The following is a 6,200-nucleotide window of genomic DNA, read 5'->3' on the forward strand; positions in this document are numbered from 1 at the left end:
TTTTACCACAATGATAATACACTTCAAAGGCATGCTGTTGAAAAATATGAGTGGAGACTATACTTGCCTTGTCTTGTCAAGAGAAGCATTAGAATGCAAGGGCACTGCTCTAGCCTTATTGCAAAAAAAGGCACGAGAAGCAATAGCCTACCAACTATTCTATCTGATAATGCAGAGGATAAGAATAGTGGAGGAAAAAAGCGGGGAGTCATGGTAATCTTGAAATCTCTTCATTTTCTTCCAACAACAATGAGTGCATCATTGAGGGAGATAACTCATGCATCATCCTATACTAACGGTGGTGTTGTCTTAAGCAGACTTGTTACTCCCTTGGGCTTTGGGAACATGCTTTGTTGCGCTCTAGCTGGAGAGTACCATCCAATGACTTTATTGCAAGATAGTGGTGATGAAGATCAAGCCCAGGAAAGAGTTAACGAAGTGGAAAAAACATTGAAGGGGGGAAATTGGGATCAAGCCTTCAATTTGCAGGCATTGGTATGACAAGTTGCCTTATACAGAGGGATGAAAGTCGTGCACCCATGCAACATTGTTTTCACTGGTTCTCTATAAATCCATGATATGACAAAGAACCTTTACTCTGCCATTTAGAGCCACCTTTGTCCATCAAATTTGCAGTTCCCTGCTTTAGTACAACGAAGAAAAATAGAATTCTAGATATTAGCACCTCCATTAATTGGTTGATAAATGACCTTAAGAGTCAAAATATTTGTGGAATCTACCTGCCAAATACTTGGTGCTTTGCAGGGAAGGAAGACCAAGGAGAGAAGCTTAACAACTTTGTCATTCAACTCTTTGCCCTAGGTGATGTATATATTAATGATGCATTTGGCTCATGGCAGCCTCATGGTTCCACATACCATATTACAAAATACCCTCTGTCATATGCAGGACTACGCATGCAGGGCGAACTTTAGCATGTACATTCTGTCTTGAATCCCAACAATCCATTTGTTGTAATTGTTGTTGGTGCAAATTTTGAAACTAAGATTGATCAATTAAAGCACATATACAAGAAAGTTGATAATTTGGTTTTGGGTGGTCTCATTCACAATACTTATCAATGGGCTAAATATGGAGTTAAAATCACTGGTGTTAAGGAATCAGATATTGAACTTGCAAAAGAGTTGGTAGAACAGGATAAGGTGCACAAAAAAATTCTTGAGTTGCAAGTTTTGGTTGAAACTAATACTTTGGATGGCAGATTGCAAAGGAAATTTGGAGCAATTGATGTCAAGGACCTTTCTCCTGGCCAAACATACAAGACTTACAAGTATGTTGTTGATATTGAGGGAGATGAGGTTAAACATGAAATGAACTCAGCTAAGACAATGGTTGTTAATGTTGTAATGGCATTCATGCCACATTTCTGGCATGGTACCAGCAAAATGGATGAGATCATTAATAAAAATTGTCTTCTTCAAGAATTATTTGGAGGCGGTGATACCCTTCAGAATTTTAAAAGCCTTCATCCAGCCTTGTATGAAACTGCATTGAACAATATCAAATACTATGCAATGTCAAGAAGGGGGAGCTGTAATATTCCTGAGAAATTAATTGCCTAAGGGATGAAATATCCTATCAATCCCCATGGGCTATAGTCCTCAATAAAGGGGAAAAACTCCAAAATATCCTATGTTGGGCAAGTTTTGGGGCAGCTGGCAAAGAAACCCAAAATTGGGGTTTGGAATAAAATTTAATCAATCAATATAGAAGAAGAGACCCCTATAGGAAATCTATAAATGTAGAAATTCCACAAAATTTCTACTAATATGAACAATTTGAAAGACACTTTCTTTTCATATAAACACAAAATTTCTCTACCAAATTTGCAGTGGAATAGAACATAAATAAATGCACAAATCACACAAGAGAACACAACAAATTTTCTAGGGAACCCAACTTGGAAAACCCACACTTGCTTGAGAATATTATTGAAGAAGAATGAGAAATATATCTCTTACAAATACACTTTCTACAATAGAGAATACAATGACCTCTCAGCCTTAGTCTAGGCTTGAAAACAACTTGCATATGTTGACCCTACTTCCCTAAATCTATGCGCACTAGAGGCCTGAATTCCTCGCGCAAATCAGGCTCCTATTAAATAGTGAAATTCCCTATTTCTATGCACACTTCTAAGGGATCTTCCTCCTTCAACAATTCACACAAGAAAACTCCTTGGCTCGTTCCTCTCACAAGCTCACACAAATTATAATCAAAATGTGCCTTCGTTCCTTCTTTTATAGCAATTTGAATTACTAAGTTTAGTGAGTTTTCTAATTAAGGAATGATTTTGTGATTGATTAAGTTAACTAAGTGAAAACTCACATGCAACTCATCTTGTTACAAATCTAAGGCTTGAAACTCAACCACTTGTCCTTTTCCTCAATCAAATCACACTAGAAGACAAGTAACTCATCCTTCCATTTGAGCACATTAGTTGATTGCATAATATCTCATCCTAATTTTTAGGAACTAATCCTAAATTATAGGAACTCATCCTAATTTATAGGGAATCTCTTGATTGATAGGAAATCGATCATTCCAAAGAAGAAACTTGAATTTGACTCCTTGAATTAAGGCACAAATCAAGGAATCAATTTCTCGCTACTATTTTCAACAATCCCTCTTAGCGAGGAAGGGATTTTGTACAACTACCAACTTATCTCTATGATGAACAAAATTGCTTCTTGCCAATGCCTTAGTAAATATGTCTATTGTTTAATCCCCTATTGGAATGTAAGGTAGCTTCACTATCCCTTTCTACACACAATATTTGAGATGATTGTACCTGATCTCGATATGGTTTGAGTGATCATGAAACACTGGATTCTCAGAGAGCTTAATGCAACTATAATAATCACAAAGTATCATGTTAGGCTCCATCCTCTATGTGAAAAGTCCCACAAGGAACATTCTCATCCAAATAGCCTCACATGCTGCCAAACTAGCAACCATGTACTTGGCCTTTGTTGAATTGAGTGCAATTGATTTTTGCTTCTTGCTATACCAGGAAACAACTGCTAACCCAATGTCAAAGATGCCACCTGAAGTACTCTCCCTGTTTGTGGAGCTCCCTAACCAATTTGCTTTTGTGAAGCCCTCAAGCCTCACTCCATCAACCTATTTGTTCCGCAATCCATATCCGTTGTGCCTCTGAGATATCTCAACATATGCTTCCTAGCAACCCAATGCACTCTGGTCAATTCCACCATGAACTGACCCAGCTAGTTGACTACAAAACAAATATAAGGTCATGTGTTAACCAAATACATCAACAACCCAATGAGCTTCATGTATACTATAGCATCCAATCACTTTGCTCTACTAGCATCCACCTTCCTCTAGTTTATGACTAGAGGCGTGGCCATGGGCCTGCAGTCCTGCATATGAAATCTCTGGAGAATCTCTATAGTGTACTTCCCATGTCCCATAAAGATCTCACCATCACCCTACCAAACCTCCAAGCCAAGAAAATTGTGTATAAACCTCATATCCTTCATTTCAATCTCCCTTACAAGGTCCTCCTTTCAATCCTAGATCAAGCTCTCATCTCCAGTCAGTATAAGGTCATTGACATAGAGAACTAGAATGAGTAGACACCCTCCAACCATAATGTAGTATAGGTTGGCATCCGCCTCACTCTTAGTGAAGCCCAATCCTCAAAATTAGTTGTCAATCTGAGTGTACCATGCTCTCAGCCCTACTTGAGCCCATAAAGATCTTTGTTCAGCTTGCACACATGTGCGTCTCTACTAAACTACTCAAACCCCTATGGTTGCTCCATATAGAGCTCTTCCTCAACCACTCCATTGAGTAAGGTTGTCTTCACATCCATCTAGTGGATCTTCGATCCCATCTGTGCTGTAAGTGCAAGAATAGTGTTGATGGATGAATACCATGCGACTGGGGAAAAAGTATCCTCATAGTATATGCCCTTAATCTGTGAGAATCCCTTGGCCACAAACCTAGCCTTATAGTTCCCCACACTCCCATCTTCTCCATGCTTCACCTTGTACACCCATCTTGATCCAACTACTGATTTCCTCTCAGGTCATCCTAGACATCATTCTTCATGATAGAGGAATACTTCACCATGGCATCCTGCCAAACCTGCCAAGACATTGTCTACTTATAATAAGAGGTCTCAATATCCACCAACTCTTTCAATAGTACCATATAACTTATGTACCTTTGTGGTTGTTTACTATGCCTAAACATGGTTCTAGGAGTCTTGACCTGCTCCTAAGCCTCCTGAAGAAACCTCTCATCCCACTTGGCATTTTTCCTCCCCGTGGTGGGTGGCTCTGGTTGATCTATTTGCTCTTGGCCTGGTTTCTCCTCCCCATCCTGCTACAAATCCTATTGCGCTACCCTCTTTCCACTAGACTGTGGTTATGGCTGACTCTGATGTGCTAGTTGTGACTCTTATTTGGGAGCGAGTAGCTCCTCCTTAGGTGTTGCAATCTTCTCACACTCTAAGGAAACTATCAGAGCCTGATCCTCCTGGAATCTCACATCTTGCCTGAAAACTATCTTCTTGAATCCTGGAAGATACACCTTGTATTCCTAAGTTTCCCCACTATATCCCACAAAAATTCCCTTTTCTGCTCTAGGATCGAGCTTCTTCCTACTATCCTTGGACACATGACAGTAGACCTTTGTGCCAAAGATTAGAAAGTGTGAAACATTAGGCTTGTTACCTATGAAAGCCTCCTCTACTATAACTCGTCCAAGCACCCTGTATGGACTCTTGTTATGCGAAAATACTGCAGTGTTTCACACTTTTTCTCACAAGAACATAGGCAACCCTTAATCATGCAACATAGCATTAACCACTCCAACAATACTCCTGTTCTTCCTCTCAGCCACCCCATTTTTTTGAGGGTTATGAATTGCTATCAACTCTCTCCTAATACCTTCCTTTGCACAAAAATGCTTGAAGGCATTGGAGATATATTCTCCACCATTGTCACTTCCCACTACCTTGATTTTCTTTTGAATTTTCTTCTCTACCATGTCTTTAAACTCCATGACCTTGTCTAAGACCTCATCTTTATTTTTCATAAAATAAACCCAAGTCTTTCGAGAAAAATCATCAATGAAAGTAACATAATACCTATGTCTCATCAGTGATGGAGAAGAAAAGGGCCCGCACACATCTGAATTCACCATCTCCAAAATCCCTTCGGCTCTTTTGTCCTAACCATGGAAAAAATATTTGGAATACTTGCCAAGCATGCATGCACACTCCACTCTTGTCAAGGTTGCTTGTCGGTAATCCCGTGGCAATCTGCTAGAGAATCTTCAATGCCCCATTATGCAAGTGTCCCATGCACCTGTGCCAAAGTTCACCAAAATCTACACATCTAGCTTTTCTCCTCAAGTTTGCATCTATCTCTACTTGAAACTTGTAGAGATTCTTCACCCTCACACCTATTTGCTTCACTGTCTTTGAAGCTAGATGCTTGAGGTAAGCCTTACCTCTGCTGAAGATGACATTATATCCTTTATTGTCAAGGATAACCACTGAAACCAGGTTCTTCTTCAGCCCTGGAACATAGAGAACATCTTTGGGATGAAGAGTATTATCTGAATCCCTCTCAAAGCTGACAGTGCCAACTCCCTTGGTAGCATACTTTCCATTATCTCCAAGCTCAATATTCACCTGCAAATCCTTCTCATCCAACTGGCTGAAATAATCCCTATTCCAAGTCATATGGAAAGAGGCTCCTGAATCAATATACCACGTGTTTCTCCCTACTGAGCTTGCCATGCAAGCTATCAATGAGAAATCCTTCTCAAACTGAGAGGAAAACCCATCTACCTCAGTTGATGCAGCTACATGCTCCTTATTCGACCCCTTATTATTCTGATTAGGACACTTATAAGCATATCGTCCAAAAACATGGCAATGGAAGAATTTGATCTTAGATCCTTCTTCTTCTTGTCACCCTTTTAATTGGTCTAGCCCTTCCCTTCGCCTTTCTTGAGTTTGGCTTTACCTACAAGAGCAAGATTCCCCTCCTCCTTCTCAACCTTGGAACCCTTGCCACAGTTACTAGAAGCCTCAACTAGGCCAAGCCTTAGCTCCTCCTGAGTGAAGTCACCCAACAAGCATTCCCAATCTGGAAACTTATCCCATCTAGTAATCCCTTGAACAAAAGTAGCCCACTCCT

This window comes from Pinus tabuliformis, chromosome 2_2 (genome assembly GCF_031772625.1).
Source record: "Pinus tabuliformis cultivar Carrire ecotype Pingquan chromosome 2_2, CPIR1, whole genome shotgun sequence".
Classification (NCBI taxonomy): domain Eukaryota; kingdom Viridiplantae; phylum Streptophyta; class Pinopsida; order Pinales; family Pinaceae; genus Pinus; species Pinus tabuliformis.